Source organism: Cervus elaphus, chromosome 1, assembly GCF_910594005.1.
Source record: "Cervus elaphus chromosome 1, mCerEla1.1, whole genome shotgun sequence".
In the NCBI taxonomy this organism is placed as follows: domain Eukaryota; kingdom Metazoa; phylum Chordata; class Mammalia; order Artiodactyla; family Cervidae; genus Cervus; species Cervus elaphus.
Genome location: NC_057815.1, coordinates 9,019,179 through 9,041,015, shown reverse-complemented (window position 1 = coordinate 9,041,015; position 21,837 = coordinate 9,019,179).

Genomic DNA, 21,837 nt, shown 5'->3' with positions numbered 1-21,837 from the left:
CGGACAATGTGAAAGATAAAGTCTATCCCACAGACACGGACCGTGTGAAGGATAAAGTCTATACCACAGCAACGGACCATGTGAAAGATAGGGTCTATCCCACAGCCAGGGACCGTGTGAAGGATACAGTCTATCCCACAGGCACGGACTATGTGAAAGGTAAAGTCTATTCCCACAGTCACGGACCATGTGAAACATAAAGTCTAATCCCACAGCCACGGACCGTGTGAAAGATAAAGTCTATTCCCACAGCCACGGACCGTGTGCAAGATAAAGTCTACCCCACAGCCACGGACCATGTGAAAGATAAAGTCTACCCCACAGCCACGGACCGTGTGAAGGATACAGTCTATCCCACATGCACGGACTATGTGAAAGATAAAGTCTATTCCCACAGTCACGGACCATGTGAAACATAAAGCCTATTCCCACAGCCACGGACCGTGTGAAAGATAAAGTCTATTCCCACAACCACGGATCGTGTGCAGGATAAAGTCTACCCCACAGCCACGGACAATGTGAAAGATAAAGTCTACCACACCGCCACGGACCGTGTGAAAGATAAAGTCTACCCCACATCCACGGGCCGTGTGAAAGATAAAGTCTACCGCACAGCCACGGGGCGTGTGAAAGATAAAGTCTACACCACAGCCACGGACCGTGTGAAAGAAAAAGTCTACCCACAGCCACGGACCGTGTGAAAGATAAAGTCTACCTGAAAGCCACGGACCGTGTGAAAGATAAAGTCTATCCCACAGGCACGGACCGTGTGAAAGATAAAGTCTACCCCACAGCCACGGACCGTGTGGAAGATAAAGTATATCCCACAGGCAAGGACCATGTGAAAGATAAAGTCTATCCCACAGCCACGGACCGTGTGAAAGATAAAGTCTATCCCACAGCCACGGACCGTGTGAAAGATAAAGTGTATTCCAACAGCCATGAACCGTGTGAAAGATAGAGTCTATCCCACAGGAAAGGACCGTGTGAAAGAGAGAGTCTATCCCACAGCCACGGACCGTGTGAAAGATAAAGTCTATCCCACAGGCACGGACTGTGTGAAAAAGTCTATCCTACAGGCATGGACCATGTGAAAGATAAAGTCTACCCCAAAGCCACGGACCGTGTGAAAGATAAAGTCTATCACACAGCCACGGACCGTGTGAAAGATAGAGTCTATCCCACAGCCACGGACCGTGTGAAAGATAGAGTCTATCCCACAGCCACGGACCGTGTGAAAGATAGATTCTACCCCACAGCCACGGACCGTGTGAAAGATAGAGTCTACCCCACAGCCACGGACCGTGTGAAAGATAGAGTCTATTCCCACAGCCATGGACCATGTAAAAGATAGAGTTTATCCCAGAGCCAGAGACCGTGTGAAAGATAGAGTCTATCACACAGGCACGGACTGTGTGAAAGATAAAGTCTATCCCACAGGCACGGACAATGTGAAAGATAAAGTCTATCCCACAGGCACGGACCGTGTGAAGGATAAAGTCTATACCACAGCCACGGACCATGTGAAAGGTAGAGTCTATCCCACAGCCACGGACCCTGTGATAGATACAGTCTATCCCACAGGCACGGACAATGTGAAAGATAAATTCTATTCCCACAGCCACGAACCATGTAAAACATAAAGTCTATTCCCACAGCCATGGACCGTGTGAAAGATAAAGTCTATCCCACAGGCACGGACCGTGTGAAAGATAAAGTCTACCCCACAGGCATGGAACATGTGAAAGATAAAGTCTACCCCACAGCCACGGGCCGTGTTAAAGAAAAGTCTACCCTGCAGCCACGGGCCGTGTGAAAGACAAAGTCTATCCCATAGGCACGGACCCTGTGAAAGATAAAGTCTATCCTACAGGAACGGGCCATATGAAAGAAATGTCTACCCCACAGCCACGGGCCGTGTGAAAGATAAAGTCTACCCCACAGGCACGGGCCGTGTGAAAGATAAAGTCTACCCCACTGCCACAGGTCGTGTGAAAGATAAAGTCTACCCCCCAGCCGTGGACCGTGTGAAAGATAAAGTCTATCCCACAGCCACGGACCGTGTGAAAGATAAAGTCTACCCCACAGCCACGGACCGTGTGAAAGATAAAGTCTACCCCACAGCCACGGACCGTGTGAAAGATAAAGTCTACTTCACAGCCACGGACCGTGGGAAAGATAAAGTCTATCCCACAGCCACGGACCGTGTGAAAGGTAAAATGTATCCCACAGCCACGGACCGTGTGAAAGATAAAGTCTATCCCACAGCCACGGACCGTGTGAAAGATAAATTCTATCCCACAGCCACGGACCGTGTGAAAAAGTCAATCCCACAGCCACGGACCGTGTGAAAGATAAAGTCTACTCCACATCCACGGACCGTGTGAAACATAAAATCTATTCCCACAGCCACGGACCGTATGAAAGATAAACTCTACCCCACAGCCACGGACCGTGTGAAAGATAAAGTCTATCCCACAGGCACGGACCGTGTGAAAAAGTCTATCACACAGCCACTTACCGTGTGAAAGATAAAGTCTATACCAGAGCCATGGACCATGTGAAAGATAAAGTCTATCCCACAGGCACGGACCGTGTGAAAGATAAAGTCTACCCCATAGCCGCGGACTTTATGAAAGATAAAGTCTACCACACAGCCACGGACCGTGTGAAAGGTAAAGTGTATCCCACAGCCACGGACCGTGTGAAAGATAAAGTCTATCCCACAGGCACGGACCATGTGAAAGATAAAGTCTATCCCACAGCCACGGACCGTGTTAAAAAGTCAATCCCACAGCCACCGACCATGTGAATTATAAAGTTTTTCCCACAGGCACGGAGCGTGTGAAAGATAAAGTCTATCCCACAGGCACGGACCGTGTGAAAAAGTCTATCCTACAGGCATGGACCATGTGAAAGATAAAGTCTACCTGAAAGCCACGGACCGTGTGAAAGATAAAGTCTATCAGACAGCCACGGACCGTGTGAAAGATAGAGTCTATCCCACAGCCACGGACCGTGTGAAAGATAGAGTCTATCCCACAGCCACGGACCGTGTGAAAGATAGATTCTACCCCACAGCCACGGACCGTGTGAAAGATAGAGTCTACCCCACAGCCACGGACCGTGTGAAAGATAGAGTCTATTCCCACAGCCATGGACCATGTGAAAGATAGAGTTTATCCCAGAGCCACGGATCGTGTGAAAGATAGAGTCTATCACACAGGCACGGACTGTGTGAAAGATAAAGTCTATCCCCCAGGCACGGACAATGTGAAAGATAAAGTCCATCCCACAGGCACGGACCGTGTGAAGGATAAAGTCTATACCACAGCCACGGACCATGTGAAAGATAGAGTCTATCCCACAGCCACGGACCCTGTGATAGATAGAGTCTATCCCAAAGTCACGGACTATGTGAAAGATAAATTCTATAACTACAGCCACGGACCATGTAAAACATAAAGTCTATTCCCACAGCCATGTACCGTGTGAAAGATAAAGTCTATCCCACAGGCACAGACCGTGTGAAATATAAAGTCTATCCCACAGCCACGGACCGTGTGAATGATAAAGTCTATCCCACAGGCACGGACCGTGTGAAAGATAAAGTCTATCCCACAGACACGGACCGTGTGAAGGATAAAGTCTACATCACAGCCACGGACCATGTGAAAGATAGAGTCTATCCCACAGCCAGGGACCGTGTGAAGGATACAGTCTATCCCACAGGCACGGACTATGTGAAAGGTAAAGTCTATTCCCACAGTCACGGACCATGTGAAACATAAAGTCTATTCCCACAGCCACGGACCGTGTGAAAGATAAAGTCTATTCCCACAGCCACGGGCCGTGTGAAAGATAAAGTCTACCGCACAGCCACGGGCCGTGTGAAGGATAAAGTCTACACCAAAGCCACGGACCGTGTGAAAGATAAAGTCTACCCACAGCCAAGGACCGTGTGAAAGATAAAGTCTACACCACAGCCACGGACCGTGTGAAAGATAAAGTCTACCCACAGCCACAGACCGTGTGAAAGATAAAGTCTACTCGAAAGCCACGGACCGTGTGAAAGATAAAGTCTACCCACAGCCACGGACCGTGTGAAAGATAAAGTCTCCCCAAAGGCACGGACCGTGTGCAGGATAAAGTCTACCCCACAGCCACGGACCGTGTGAAAGATAAAGTCTACCCGAAAGCCACGGACCGTGTGAAAGATAAAGTGTACCCACAGCCACGGACCGTGTGAAAGATAAAGTCTACCCCAAAGGCACGGACCGTGTGCAGGATAAAGTCTACCCCACAGCCACGGACCATGTGAAAGATAAAGTCTACCCCACATCCACGGGCCGTGTGAAAGATAAAGTCTACCGCACAGCCACGGGCCGTGTGAAAGATAAAGTCTACACCACAGCCAGGGACCGTGTGAAAGATAAAGTCTACCCACAGCCATGGACCCTGTGAAAGATAAAGTCTACCCGAAAGCCACGGACCGTGTGAAAGATAAAGTCTATCCCACAGGCACGGACCATGTGAAAGATAAAGTATATCACACAGCCATGGACCGTGTGAAAGATAAAGTCTATCCCACAGCCACGGACCGTGTGAAAGATAAAGTCTATTCCAACAGCCATGAACCGTGTGAAAGATAGAGTCTATCCCACAGGAAAGGACCGTGTGAAAGATAGAGTCTATCCCACACCGACGGACCGTGTGAAAGATTAAGTCTATCCCACAGGCACGGACTGTGTGAAAGATAAAGTATACCCCACAGCCACGGACCGTGTGAAAGATAGTCTATACCACAGCCACGGACCATGTGAAAAATAAAGTCTATCCCACAGGCACGGACCGTGTGAAAGATAAAGTCTACCCCACAGCAACGGACCATGTGAAAGATAAAGTCTATTCCCAGAGCCACGGACCTTGTGAAACATAAAGTCTATTCCCACAGCCACAGACCGTGTGAAAGATAATGTCTACTCCCATAGCCACGGACCGTATGAAAGATAAAGTCTACCCCACAGCCACGGACCGTGTGAAAGATAAAGTCTATCCCACAGCCATGGACCGTGTGAAAGATAGAGTCTATTCCCACAGCCACGGACCATGTGAAAGAAAAAGTCTATCCAACAGCCACAGACCGTGTGAAAGATAGAGTCTTTCCCACAGGCACGGACCGTGTGAAAGATAAAGTCTACCCCACAGCCACGGACCGTGTGAAAGATAAAGTCTAATCCACAGCTACAGGCCGTGTGAAACATAAACTCTCCCCCACGGGCAGGGGCCGTGTGAAAGATAAAGTCTACCCCACAGCCACGGACGATGTGAAAGATAAAGTCTATCCCACAGGCACGGACCGAGTGAAAGATAGAGTCTATTCCCACAGCCACGGACCGTGTGAAAGATAAAGTCTATCCCACAGGCACGGCCCATGTGAAAGATAAAGTCTATCAGACAGCCACGGACCGTGTGAAAGATAAAGTCTATCCCACAGCCACGGACCGTGTGAAAAAGTCTATCCCACAGCCACGGACCGTGTGAAAGATAAAGTCTATCCAACATGCACGGACCGTGTGAAAAAGTCTTTCACACGGCCACTTACCGTGTAAAAGATAAAGTCTATACCAGAGCCACGGACAATGTGAAAGATAAAGTCTACCCCACAGCCAAGGACTGTATGAAAGATAAAGTCTACCACACAGCCACAGACCGTGCGAAAGATAAAGTCTTTCCCACAGCCACGGACCGTGTGAAAGATAGAGACTATTCCCACAGCCATGGACCGAGTGAAACATAAAGTCTATCCCACAGTCATGGACCGTGTGAAAGATAGAGTCTATTCCCACAGCCATGGACCATGTGAAAGAAAAAAGTCTATCACACAGCCACGGACCGTGTGAAAGATAGAGTCTTTCCCACAGGCACGGACCGCGTGAAAGATAAAGTCTACCCCACATCCACGGACCGTGTGAAAGATAATGTCTACCCCAGAGGCACGGACCGTGTGAAAGATAAAGTCTACCCTACAGCCACGGGCCGTGTGAAAGATAAAGTCTACCCCACAACCACGGGCCGTGTGAAAGATAAAGTCTAATCCACAGCCACGGGCCGTGTGAAAAATAAACTCTACTCCACAGCCACGGGCCGTGTGAAAGATAAAGTCTACCCCACAGCCACGGACCGTGTGAAAGATAAAGTCTACCCCACATCCACGGACCGTGTGAAAGATAATGTCTACCCGAGAGGCACGGACCGTGTGAAAGATAAAGTCTACCCTACAGCCACGGGCCGTGTGAAAGATAAAGTCTACCCCACAGCCACGGGCCGGGTGAAAGATACAGTCTATCCCACAGGCACGGACTATGTGAAAGATAAAGTCTATTCCCACAGTCACGGACCATGTGAAACATAAAGTCTATTCCCACAACCACGGATCGTGTGCAGGATAAAGTCTACCCCACAGCCACGGACAATGTGAAAGATAAAGTCTACCCCAAAGCCACGGACCGTGTGAAAGATAAAGTCTATCACACAGCCACGGACCGTGTGAAAGATAGAGTCTATCCCACAGCCACGGACCGTGTGAAAGATAGAGTCTATCCCACAGCCACGGACCGTGTGAAAGATAGATTCTACCCCACAGCCCCGGACCGTGTGAAAGATAGACTCTACCCCACAGCCACGGACCGTGTGAAAGATAGAGTCTATTCCCACAGCCATGGACCATGTGAAAGATAGAGTTTATCCCAGAGCCACGGACCGTGTGAAAGATAGAGTCTATCACACAGGCACGGACTGTGTGAAAGATAAAGTCTATCCCACAGGCACGGACAATGTGAAAGATAAAGTCTATCCCACAGGCACGGACCGTGTGAAGGATAAAGTCTATACCACAGCCACGGACCATGTGAAAGATAGAGTCTATCCCACAGCCACGGACCCTGTGATAGATACAGTCTATCCCACAGGCACGGACAATGTGAAAGATAAATTCTATTCCCACAGCCACGGACCATGTAAAACATAAAGTCTATTCCCACAGCCATGGACCGTGTGAAAGATAAAGTCTATCCCACAGGCACGGACCGTGTGAAAGATAAAGTCTACCCCACAGGCATGGAACATGTGAAAGATAAAGTCTACCCCACAGCCACGGGCCGTGTTAAAGAAAAGTCTACCCTGCAGCCACGGGCCGTGTGAAAGACAAAGTCTATCCCATAGGCACGGACCCTGTGAAAGATAAAGTCTATCCTACAGGAACGGGCCATATGAAAGAAATGTCTACCCCACAGCCACGGGCCGTGTGAAAGATAAAGTCTACCCCACAGGCACGGGCCGTGTGAAAGATAAAGTCTACCCCACTGCCACAGGCCGTGTGAAAGATAAAGTCTACCCCCCAGCCGTGGACCGTGTGAAAGATAAAGTCTATCCCACAGCCACGGACCGTGTGAAAGATAAAGTCTACCCCACAGCCACGGACCGTGTGAAAGATAAAGTCTACCCCACAGCCACGGACCGTGTGAAAGATAAAGTCTACTTCACAGCCACGGACCGTGGGAAAGATAAAGTCTATCCCACAGCCACGGACCGTGTGAAAGGTAAAATGTATCCCACAGCCACGGACCGTGTGAAAGATAAAGTCTATCCCACAGCCACGGACCGTGTGAAAGATAAAGTCTATCCCACAGCCACGGACCGTGTGAAAAAGTAAATCCCACAGCCACGGACCGTGTGAAAGATAAAGTCTACTCCACATCCACGGACCGTGTGAAACATAAAATCTATTCCCACAGCCACGGACCGTATGAAAGATAAACTCTACCCCACAGCCACGGACCGTGTGAAAGATAAAGTCTATCCCACAGGCACGGACCGTGTGAAAAAGTCTATCACACAGCCACTTACCGTGTGAAAGATAAAGTCTATACCAGAGCCATGGACCATGTGAAAGATAAAGTCTATCCCACAGGCACGGACCGTGTGAAAGATAAAGTCTACCCCACAGCCACGGACTTTATGAAAGATAAAGTCTACCACACAGCCACGGACCGTGTGAAAGGTAAAGTGTATCCCACAGCCACGGACCGTGTGAAAGATAAAGTCTATCCCACAGGCACGGACCATGTGAAAGATAAAGTCTATCCCACAGCCACGGACCGTGTTAAAAAGTCAATCCCACAGCCACCGACCATGTGAATTATAAAGTCTTTCCCACAGGCACGGAGCGTGTGAAAGATAAAGTCTATCCCACAGGCACGGACCGTGTGAAAAAGTCTATCCTACAGGCATGGACCATGTGAAAGATAAAGTCTACCCCAAAGCCATGGACCGTGTGAAAGATAAAGTATATCACACAGCCACGGACCGTGTGAAAGATAGAGTCTATCCCACAGCCACGGACCGTGTGAAAGATAGAGTCTATCCCACAGCCACGGACCGTGTGAAAGATAGATTCTACCCCACAGCCACGGACCGTGTGAAAGATAGAGTCTACCCCACAGCCACGGACCGTGTGAAAGATAGAGTCTATTCCCACAGCCATGGACCATGTGAAAGATAGAGTTTATCCCAGAGCCACGGATCGTGTGAAAGATAGAGTCTATCACACAGGCACGGACTGTGTGAAAGATAAAGTCTATCCCCCAGGCACGGACAATGTGAAAGATAAAGTCTATCCCACAGGCACGGACCGTGTGAAGGATAAAATCTATACCACAGCCACGGACCATGTGAAAGATAGAGTCTATCCCACAGCCAGGAACCGTGTGAAGGATGCAGTCTATCCCACAGGCACGGACTATGTGAAAGGTAAAGTCTATTCCCACAGTCACGGACCATGTGAAACATAAAGTCTATTCCCACAGCCACGGACCGTGTGAAAGATAAAGTCTATTCCCACAGCCATGGGCCGTGTGAAAGATAAAGTCTACCGCACAGCCACGGGCCGTGTGAAGGATAAAGTCTACACCACAGCCACGGACCGTGTGAAAGATAAAGTCTACCCACAGCCACGGACCGTGTGAAAGATAAAGTCTACACCACAGCCACGGACCGTGTGAAAGATAAAGTCTACCCACAGCCACGGACCGTGTGAAAGATAAAGTCTACCCGAAAGCCACGGACCGTGTGAAAAATAAAGTCTACCCACAGCCACGGACCGTGTGAAAGATAAAGTCTCCCCAAATCACGGACCGTGTGCAGGATAAAGTCTACCCCACAGCCACGGACCGTGTGAAAGATAAAGTCTACCCGAAAGCCACGGACCGTGTGAAAGATAAAGTCTACCCACAGCCACGGACCGTGTGAAAGATAAAGTCTAATCCACAGCTACAGGCCGTGTGAAACATAAACTCTCCCCCACGGCGAGGGGCCGTGTGAAAGATAAAGTCTACCCCACAGCCACGGACGATGTGAAAGATAAAGTCTATCCCACAGGCACGGACCGAGTGAAAGATAGAGTCTATTCCCACAGCCACGGACCGTGTGAAAGATAAAGTCTATCCCACAGGCACGGCCCATGTGAAAGATAAAGTCTATCAGACAGCCACGGACCGTGTGAAAGGTAAAGTCTATCCCACAGCCACGGACCATGTGAAAAAGTCTATCCCACAGCCACGGACCGTGTGAAAGATAAAGTCTATCCCACATGCACGGACCGTGTGAAAAAGTCTTTCACACGGCCACTTACCGTGTAAAAGATAAAGTCTATACCAGAGCCATGGACAATGTGAAAGATAAAGTCTACCCCACAGGCACGGACCGTGTGAAAGATAAAGTCTACCCCACAGCCAAGGACTGTATGAAAGATAAAGTCTACCACACAGCCACGGACCGTGCGAAAGATAAAGTCTTTCCCACAGCCACGGACCGTGTGAAAGATAGAGACTATTCCCACAGCCATGGACCGAGTGAAACATAAAGTCAATCCCACAATCATGGACCGTGTGAAAGATAGAGTCTATTCCCACAGCCATGGACCATGTGAAAGAAAAAAGTCTATCACACAGTCACGGACCGTGTGAAAGATAGAGTCTTTCCCACAGGCACGGACCGCGTGAAAGATAAAGTCTACCCCACAGCCACGGACCGTGTGAAAGATAAAGTCTACCCCACATCCACGGACCGTGTGAAAGATAAAGTCTACCCCACATCCACGGACCGTGTGAAAGATAATGTCTACCCCAGAGGCACGGACCGTGTGAAAGATAAAGTCTACCCTACAGCCACGGGCCGTGTGAAAGATAAAGTCTACCCCACAGCCACGGACCGTGTGAAAGATAAAGTCTATCCCACAGCCACGGACAGTGTGAAAGATAAAGTCTATCCCAAAGGCACAGGCCGTGTGAAAGATAAAGTCTACCCCACAGCCACGGGCCGTGTGAAAGAAAAAGTCTATCCCACAGACACGGGCCGTGTGAAAGATAAAGTCTACCCCACAGACAAAGGCCATGTGAAAGATAAAGTCTACTCCACAGCCACGGGCCGTGTGAAAGAAAAAGTCTATCCCACTGGCACGGGCCGTGTGAAAGATAAAGTCTACCCCACAGCCAAAGGCCATGTGAAAGATAAAGTCTACCCCCCAGCCATGGACCGTGTGAAAGATAAAGTCTATCCCACAGCAACGGACCGTGTGAAAGATAAAATCTATCCCACACCCACATACCGTGTGAAAGATAAAGTCTACCCCACAGCCATTGACCGTGTGAAAGATAAAGTCTACCCCACAGCCACAGATCGTGTGAAAGATAGAGTCTATTCCCACAACCACGGACCATGTGAAAGATAGAGTCTATCCCACAGCCACGGACCGTGTGAAAGATAGAGTCTATCCCACAGCCACGGACCGTGTGAAATTTAGAGTCTATCCCACAGGCACGGACCGTGTGAAAGATAAAGTCAATCCCACAGGCAGGGACTGTGTGAAAGATAAAGTCTACCCCACAGCCACGGACCGTGTGAAAGATAAACTCTATCCCACAGGCACGGACCGTGTGAAAGATAGAGTCTATTCCCACAGCCATGGACCGTGTGAGAGATAAAGTCTACCCCACAGCCACGGACCGTGTGAAAGATAATGTCTACCCCACATCCACGGACCGTTTTAAAGATAATGTCTACCCCACAGGCACGGACCGTGTGAAAGATAAAGTCTACCCCACAGCCACGGGCCGTGTGAAAGATAAAGTCTATCCCACAGACACGGCTCATGTGAAAGATAAAGTCTACCCCACAGTCACGGACCATGTGAAAGATAAAGTCTATTCGCAGAGCCATGGACCTTGTGAAACATAAAGTCTATTCCCACAGCCACGGACCGTGTGAAAGATAAAGTCTACTCCCACAGCCATGGAATGTATAAAGATAAACTCTATCCCACAGCCACGGACCGTGTGAAAGATAAAGACTATCCCACAGCCATGGACCGTGTGAAAGATAGAGTCTATTCCCACAGCCACGGACCATGTGAAAGAAAATGTCTATCCCACAGCCACTGACCGTGTGAAAGATAGAGTCTATTCCCACAGCCATGGACCGTGTGAGAGATAAAGTCTACCACACAGCCATGGACCGTGTGAAAGATAGAGTCTACCCCACAGCCATGGACCGTATGAAAGATAGAGTCTACTCCCACAGCCATGGACCATGTGAAAGATAGAGTTTTTCCCAGAGCCACGGACCGTGTGAAAGATAGAGTCTATCACACAGGCACGGACTGTGTGAAAGATAATGTCTATCCCACAGGCACGGACAATGTGAAAGATAAAGTCTATCCCACAGACACGGACCGTGTGAAGGATAAAGTCTATATCACAGCCACGGACCATGTGAAAGATAGAGTCTATCCCACAGCCAGGGACCGTGTGAAGGATACAGTCTATCCCACAGGCACGGACTTGTTAAAGGTAAAGTCTATTCCCACAGTCACGGACCATGTGAAACATAAAGTCTATTCCCACAGCCAAGGACCGTGTGAAAGATAAAGTCTATTCCCACAGCCACGGGCCGTGTGAAAGATAAAGTCTACCGCACAGCCACGGGCCGTGTGAAGGATAAAGTCTACACCACAGCCACGGACCGTGTGAAAGATAAAGTCTACCCACAGCCACAGACCGTGTGAAAGATAAAGTCTACACCACAGCCACGGACCGTGTGAAAGATAAAGTCTACCCACATCCACGGACCGTGTGAAAGATAAAGTCTACCCGAAAGCCACGGACCGTGTGAAAGATAAAGTCTACCCACAGCCACGGACCGTGTGAAAGATAAAGTCTACCCCAAAGGCACGGACCGTGTGCAGGATAAAGTCTACCCCACAGCCACGGACCGTGTGAAAGATAAAGTCTACCCGAAAGCCACGGACCGTGTGAAAGATAAAGTCTACCCACAGCCGCGGACCGTGTGAAAGATAAAGTCTACCCCAAAGGCACGGACCGTGTGCAGGATAAAGTCTACCCCACAGCCACGGACCATGTGAAATATAAAGTCTACCCCACATCCACGGGCCGTGTGAAAGATAAAGTCTACCGCACAGCCACGGGCCGTGTGAAAGATAAAGTCTACACCACAGCCAGGGACCGTGTGAAAGATAAAGTCTACCCACAGCCACGGACCGTGTGAAAGATAAAGTCTACCCGAAAGCCACGGACCGTGTGAAAGATAAAGTCTATCCCACAGGCACGGACCGTGTGAAAGATAAAGTCTACCCCACATCCACGGACCGTGTGAAAGATAAAGTCTATCCCACAGGCACGGACCATGTGAAAGATAAAGTGTATCCCAGAGCCATGGACCGTGTGAAAGATAAAGTCTATCCCACAGCCACGGACCGTGTGAAAGATAAAGTCTATTCCAACAGCCATGAACCGTGTGAAAGATAGAGTCTATCCCACAGGAAAGGACCGTGTGAAAGATAGAGTCTATCCCACAGCGACGGACCGTGTGAAAGATTAAGTCTATCCCACAGGCACGGACCATGTCAAAAAGTCTATCTCACAGCCACGGACCATGTGAAAGATAAAGTCTATCTCACAGACACGGACAGTGTGAAAAAGTCTATCACACAGCCACTTACCGTGTGAAAGATAAAGTCTATACCAGAGCCACGGACCATGTGAAAGATAAAGTCTATTCCCAGAGCCACGGACCTTGTGAAACATAAAGTCTATTCCCACAGCCACAGACCGTGTGAAAGATAAAGTCTACTCCCACAGCCACGGACCGTATGAAAGATAAAGTCTACCCCACAGCCACGGACCGTGTGAAAGATAAAGTCTATCCCACAGCCATGGACCGTGTGAAAGATAGAGTCTATTCCCACAGCCATGGACCATGTGAAAGAAAAAGTCTATCCCACCGCCACAGACAGTGTGAAAGATAGAGTCTTTCCCACAGGCACGGACCGTGTGAAAGATAAAGTCTACCCCACAGCCATGGACCGTGTGAAAGATAAAGTCTAATCCACAGCTACAGGCCGTGTGAAACATAAACTCTCCCCCACGGCCAGGGGCCGTGTGAAAGATAAAGTCTACCCCACACCCACGGACGGTGTGAAAGATAAAGTCTATCCCACAGGCACGGACCGAGTGAAAGATAGAGTCTATTCCCACAGCCACGGACCGTGTGAAAGATAAAGTCTATCCCACAGGCACGGCCCATGTGAAAGATAAAGTCTATCAGACAGCCACGGACCGTGTGAAAGATAAAGTCTATCCCACAGCCACGGACCGTGTGAAAAAGTCTATCCCACAGCCACGGACCGTGTGAAAGATAAAGTCTATCCCACAGGCACGGACCGTGTGAAAAAGTCTTTCACACAGCCACTTACCGTGTAAAAGATAAAGTCTATACCAGAGCCACGGACAATGTGAAAGATAAAGTCTACCCCACAGGCACGGACCGTGTGAAAGATAAAGTCTACCCCACAGCCACGGACCGTGTGAAAGATAAAGTCTAATCCACAGCTACAGGCCGTGTGAAACATAAACTCTACCCCACGGCCAGGGGCCGTGTGAAAGATAAAGTCTACCCCACAGCCACGGACGATGTGAAAGATAAAGTCTATCCCACAGGCACGGACCGAGTGAAAGATAGAGTCTATTCCCACAGCCACGGACCGTGTGAAAGATAAAGTCTATCCCACAGACACGGCCCATGTGAAAGATAAAGTCTATCAGACAGCCACGGACCGTGTGAAAGATAAAGTCTATCCCACAGCCACGGACCGTGTGAAAAAGTCTATCCCACAGCCACGGACCGTGTGAAAGATAAAGTCTATCCGACATGCACGGACCGTATGAAAAAGTCTTTCACACAGCCACTTACCGTGTAAAAGATAAAGTCTATACCAGAGCCACGGACAATGTGAAAGATAAAGTCTACCCCACAGGCACGGACCGTGTGAAAGATAAAGTCTACCCCACAGCCAAGGACTGTATGAAATATAAAGTCTACCACACAGCCACGGACCGTGCGAAAGATAAAGTCTTTCCCACAGCCACGGACCGTGTGAAAGATAGAGACTATTCCCACAGCCATGGACCGAGTGAAACATAAAGTCAATCCCACAGTCATGGACCGTGTGAAAGATAGAGTCTATTCCCACAGCCATGGACCATGTGAAAGAAAAAAGTCTATCACACAGCCACGGACCGTGTGAAAGATAGAGTCTTTCCCACAGGCACGGACCGTGTGAAAGATAAAGTCTACCCCACAGCCACGGACCATGTGAAAGACAAAGTCTAATCCACAGCCACGGGCCGTGTGAAAAATAAACTCTACTCCACAGCCACGGGCCGTGTGAAAGATAAAGTCTACCCCACACCCACGGACCGTGTGAAAGATAAAGTCTACCCCACATCCACGGACTGTGTGAAAGATAATGTCTACCCCAGAGGCACGGACCGTGTGAAAGATAAAGTCTACCCTACAGCCACGGGCCGTGTGAAAGATAAAGTCTACCCCACAGCCACGGGCCGTGTGAAAGATAAAGTCTATCCCACAGCAACGGACAGTGTGAAAGATAAAGTCTATCCCAAAGGCACAGGCCGTGTGAAAGATAAAGTCTACCCCACAGCCACGGGCCGTGTGAAAGAAAAAGTCTATCCCACAGACACGGGCCGTGTGAAAGATAAAGTCTACCCCACAGACAAAGGCCATGTGAAAGATAAAGTCTACCCCACAGCCACGGGCCGTGTGAAAGAAAAAGTCTATCCCACTGGCACGGGCCGTGTGAAAGATAAAGTCTACCCCACAGCCAAAGGCCATGTGAAAGATAAAGTCTACCCCCCAGCCATGGACCGTGTGAAAGATAAAGTCTATCCCACAGCAACGGACCGTGTGAAAGATAAAATCTATCCCACACCCACATACCCTGTGAAAGATAAAGTCTACCCCACAGCCATGGACCGTGTGAAAGATAAAGTCTACCCCACAGCCACGGATCGTGTGAAAGATAGAGTCTATTCCCACAACCACGGACCATGTGAAAGATAGAGTCTATCCCACAGCCACGGACCGTGTGAAAGATAGAGTCTATCCCACAGCCACGGACCGTGTGAAAGATAGAGTCTATCCCACAGGCTCGGACCGTGTGAAAGATAAAGTCAATCCCACAGGCACGGACTGTGTGAAAGATAAAATCTACCCCACAGCCACGGACCGTGTGAAAGATAAACTCTATCCCACAGGCACGGACCGCGTGAAAGATAGAGTCTATTCCCACAGCCATGGACCGTGTGAGAGATAAAGTCTACCCCACAGCCACGGACCGTGTGAAAGATAAAGTCTACCCCACATCCACGGACCGTGTGAAAGATAATGTCTACCCCACAGGCACGGACAATGTGAAAGATAAATTCTATTCCCACAGCCACGGACCATGTAAAACATAAAGTCTATTCCCACAGCCATGGACCGTGTGAAAGATAAAGTCTATCCGACAGGCACGGACCGTGTGAAAGATAAAGTCTACCCCACATCCACGGACCGTGTGAAAGATAATGTCTACCCCACAGGCACGGACCGTGTGAAAGATAAAGTCTACCCCACAGCCACGGGCCGTGTGAAAGATAAAGTCTACCCCACAGCCACGGGCCGTGTGAAAGATAGAGTCTATCCCACAGGCACGGACCGTGTGAAAGATAAAGTCTACCCCACAGTCACGGACCATGTGAAAGATAAAGTCTATTCGCAGAGCCATGGACCTTGTGAAACATAAAGTCTATTCCCACAGCCACGGACCGTGTGAAAGATAAAGTCTACTCCCACAGCCATGGAATGTATAAAGATAAACTCTATCCCACAGCCACGGACCGTGTGAAAGATAAAGTCTATCCCAAAGCCATGGACCGTGTGAAAGATAGAGTCTATTCCCACAGCCACGGACCATGTGAAAGAAAAAGTCTATCCCACAGCCACTGACCGTGTGAAAGATAGAGTCTTTCACACAGGCACGGACCGTGTGAAAGATAAAGTCTACCCCACAGCCACGGACCATGTGAAAGATAAAGTCTACACCACAGGCACGGACCGTGTGAAAGATAAAGTCTACCCCACAGCCGCGGACAGTGTGAATGATAGAGTCTGTTCCCACAGCCACGGACCGTGTGAAAGATTAAGTCTACCCCACAGGCACGGGCCGTGTGAAAGATAAAGTCTGCCCCACAGACACGGACCGTGTGAAAGATAACGTCTGCCCCACAGCCACGGACCGTGTGAAAGATAAAGTCTGCCCCACAGCCACGGACTGTGTGAAAGATAAAGTCTATCCCACAGCCACGGACCGTGTGAAAGATGAAGTCTACCCCACAGCCACGGACCGTGTGAAAGATAAAGTCTATCCCACAGGCACGGACAGTGTTAAAGATAGAGTCTATTCCCACAGCCAACCACCGTGTGAAAGATAAAGTCTACCCCACAGCCACGGGCCGTGTGAAAGATAAAGTCTATCCCACAGCCACGGACCGTGTGAAAAAGTCTATCCCACAGCCACGGACCATGTGAGAGATAAAGTCTATCCCATAGGAACGGACCGTGCGAAAGATAAAGTCTATTTCCAGAGCCACGGACCGTGTGAAACATAAAGTCTATTCCCACATCCACGGACCATGTGAAAGATAAAGTCTACTCCCACAGCCTCGGACCGTGTGAAAGATAAAGTCTATTCCAACAGCCATGAACTGTGTGAAAGATAGAGTCTATCCCACAGGAAAGGACCGTGTGAAAGATAGAGTCTATCCCACAGCCACGGACCGTGTGAAAGATAAAGTCTATCCCACAGGCACGGACCGTGTGAAAGATAAAGTCTACCCCACAGGCACGGACCGTGTGAAAGATAAAGCCTACCCCACAGCCATGGGCCGTGTGATGGTAAAGTCTACACCACAGCCACAGACCGTGTGAAAGATAAAGTCTACCCACAGCCATGGACCATGTGAAAGATAAAGTCTACCCCACAGGCACGGGCCGTGTGAAAGATAACGTCTACCCCACAGGCACGGGCCGTGTGAAAGATAAAGTCTACCCCACAGGCACGGACCGTGTGAAAGATAAAGTCTACCCCACAGCCATGGACCGTGTTAAAGCCATGTCAGGTGATTTTTGTCATGTGGGAAATTAAGGGCTAGTACTTCTAGAACTTCTGTATTTCTAAGAGAGCTTGGAAATATTTCTTTATATGAAATCTCCTGATTTTTATAATGTTGGTGAGTAATCAAAAACATTTAAAACCTCTGCATTGGCCAAATGAAGCATGTGTACCTAATTAAAATCCTGGACATATAGTTTGCCCTCGCACCCTTTGCGTGCCTTCTCCATTTGCAGAGACAAATTGCAAGATCCAAGCTTTCAAGCCACAGGACTCTCTCGTTTCTAAGAATTCTGGAAGTGAGAGCTCAAGGGAAATAGTCCTAACTCACTGACCTCTGGAGTGGTCAAACAACCCACCCACTGATTTGCTTGGTTAGTTCCCACTTAATGCCACTGAGAGAATAAAAATCCCTTTCTAGAGAAAATGCAGGGAAAAGTGTTGTTCCTTTTGCAGAGATCAAAATAAGGGCTATCTTGCTTTTATTCAAACTATAGTAATTATTCTAGAAATTAAAATGTAGTATTGGTATGCATGCTACCCAATGGGTGTGTTTGATGTTTGGCCCTACATGGGTCATGCGAATGCAAATCTATACATGGCATCTTGAATCCTATTTCTCCAAACTCAATAATTAGTGTCTGATATTAGCTCCAACTTCTCAGTTCAAGGTCCTCACTAGTCTCCTAAACTTCAAATCTAATTGCCTGTCTTATTTCATTTTCTCATTTGTCAAATATTTATAGACTGCCTCCTAGGTGTCAGATATGTTTTAAACACTAAAGATATATGACAGTTAATCACATAGACATGGTCTATTCACCCACAAAGCTTACTCTCTGTGAAGCCTAGGGAGACAATAGTCATGTAAACAAATGAATAAATAACACAGTTTCAAGCAGTGATAATTGTTATGAAGAAAGTAAAATGGGGAAATGGGATAGGAGTGATTGAGGAAAGGCTGTACTGCACAGTCATTTGGATTGAGACCTGAATGGTGAGAAGGTGACAGCAATGCAAAGATATGGGGGAAGAGGGTTGCAATCAAGGGAAACATCTGGTGCAAAAGCCTGTCACAGGACTGGACTTGAAGCATTTAAGGATCAGAAAGTCAACCTGTGGCTGGAAAGTCTAAGCTGACTTCTTTCCAGTATTTGCCCGTTTGTAATCCTGGTTTCGACAAAACTTGCCTAGTTCTATTTATCAGCTACCTTTGCTGGTTCTCTCCAAGGTCCTGATGAGGGATTGTGTCCTTCTTTGGAGAGTTTATCCACTACTAAAACCTTATTTATTACCTCAGTGTTGTCTTCACCTGAGTATATGTACTAACTTAGGAATTCAGGTAAATTTTCTATGCATGGAAATGGCAAGAAGACTTGCCATATTTACAGATTTCTTCTCTCTGGAACCCAGAAACCATATGAAATAGTTGAGAAAGATAATGTCCTGAACTAAAGCAGTGGCTGGGATAGAATCATCAGTACCTGGTAGCCCACTAGACATGTCTGTGTGGATGTGGATCTATGTAATGCGAGTGAGGGGGCACACTAAGGGAGAATGACTCCAAAGTGTCAGACTTTAGTCAATGGTAGATGACAAGTGCTACTCACTGAGATTCAGAAAACAGGAGGAGAAGTAGGCTTAATTTGGATGAAGGTGGGTAGGTGAATACAGGTAATGGAAGGTAAGAAAGAGTGGAGAGTTAAGAAGGAATTCCCGAATCTGAACAGCAGGTAGTCTCTTTCTGCCATCTTAGACTGGAACTTCAAATAAATATTGCCAAGTAAGAATGATTACAATGGGAAAACAGGTCTGTAATATAATTGAATGCCATTAGTTTTCTATATTCTGATAAAATAATTTTACAAGGAGTACATCAAAGCTGTATATTGTCACCTGCTTATTTAGCTTATGTGCAGAGTACATCATGTGAAATGCTGGGCTGGATGAAGCACAAGCTGGAATCAGGATTGCTGGAAGAAATATCAATAACCTAAAATATGCAGATGGCAACACCCTTATGGCAGAAAGCGAAGAGAAACTGAAGAGCCTCCTGATGAAAGTGAAAGAGAAGAGTAAAAAAGCAGGCTTAAAACTCAACATTAAAAAAACTAAGATCATGGCATCCAGTCCCATTACTTCATAGTAAGTAGATGGGGAAACAATAGAAACAGTGAGAGACTTTATTTTTGGGGAATCCAAAATCACTGCGGATGGTGACTGCAGCCATGCAATTAAAAGATGCTTACTCCATGGGAGGGAAGTTATGACCAACCTAGACAATATATTAAAAAGCAGAGACTTACTTTACCAACAAAGGTCCATTTAGTCAAAGCTATGGTTTTTCCAGTAGTCATGTATGGATGTGAGAGTTGGATCATAAAGAAAGCTGAGTGCCAAAGAATTGATGCTTTTGAACTGTGGTGTTGGAGAAGACCCTTGAGAGTCCCTTGGACTGCAAGGAGATCCAACCAGTCCATCCTGAAGGAAATCAGTCCTGAATATTCATTGGAAGGAGTGATGTTGAAGCTGAAACTCCAATTCTTTGGTCACCTGATGCAAAGAACTGACTTATTTGAAAAGACCCTGCTGCTGGGAAAAATTGAAGGCAAGAGGAGAAGGGGATGACAGAGAATGAGATGGTTGGATGGCATCACCGACTCTATGGGCATGAGTTTGAGCAAGCTCTGGGAGTTGGTGATGGACTGGGAGGCCTGGCGTGCTGCAGTCCATGGTGCTGCAAAGAGCTGGACATGACTGAATGACTGAGCTAACTGACTGAATTTTACAAGCTGATCTAGAAACTCACCCATTAATAATGGAATTGCTTCCATTAAATCAGAATGCTACAAACCATGTAAGTTAAAAGTTGAGGCAATTCCCTAGGAAATTCAGGCTAGAGCTGTTTGATGTCAATCCAGTGTTACCTTCATCCAACTAAGTATATTTGATTAACATAATCCTAAATATATTCCTTGATTTTAGAGAACTGGAGCAAAGTGGCAGACATGGCATCATTATATCCTGGCTAATATTCACTAATCACTAAACAAAACTTATTGGGTACTAACAATGTGCCAGACATTATGCTGGGTGCTGGGGATGCAACAATGAGTAAGACATAGCTCTTGCACAAAAATTACAAACAAACCATACCTAGGCTGACCTTCACACAGAGACTCTTTTTTGTAACTGATGGATACTGTCTTTTAAGTGGTATGTTATGAATCAAGGCTATATGGGGCCAATTTGTACTTACTCTTTTATTCTTAAAGCTAATTGCAAATTCTCATCTCAGCACAGAGCCCTGTGATGCCAAGAGACTCATTGTAGTTCACTGGGGAGAGGAAAGAATTCTAGTAGTGGTCAAGATCTGCTGCGTTTATTATTTTAAGAGTTTGTTCCACTTGGAAATAGTTTTCCTAGTTATTATTTATGAGTCCTCTCACCTGGTCTTCCGACAAACCTGCTTGCGGGCATACATTCTGGCATTTTGATGGAATGGGTTTATTTCCTTTACCCTGGACACCAGGTGCTGCTGGCTAAAAACAGCAGAGGACTGAATCTCTTCTCTTAAGGGTCCTGGCAGCTCTGTGGCAAATTCGGCCACCGAGCTATCTAGGCTCTATTATTTCCATTCTGATGGGCTTTCCTCCCTAGTGGTGTGTGTATGTGTGTGTATGAGAGAGAAGTGGGATCAGGGGAGAGAGAGAGAATATGTTTCATTGTCCCTGTTCTCAAATGGAGTTGACCTTCTCAGTTGTCTCACAGCATTTTCTGGAAATAAAACAGGACAAAAATGTGACTGTACCTAGAAAAAATGAATTGTGACATTTAAAAATATCACTAATTGTGCAGTAGTTTGAGCATTCTTTGGCATTGCCTTTCTTTGGGATTGGAATGAAAATTGACCTTTTCCAGTCCTGTGGCCACTGTTGAATGTTCCAAATTTGCTGGCATGTTGAGTGCAGCACTTTCACAGCATCATCTTTCAGGATTTGAAATAGCATATGAGAGATGGGATAATCTACTGGTTAAAACCCCCACTTTTTTTATTTGGCTTTTGCTGGTGTGATTTCAGGTGAATTACTCTTCGAGCCACAATTTCTTTGTCTGTGAAAAGATAATAACTTAATCTGCTTCATATGTTGCTGTGAGGGTTGAATAACTTATTTAGGTAAAGCACTTAGCCTGGTGTCTGGCAAATGGAAAATGTTAACTTAATCAAGTATTTATTCTCCTTATCCCTT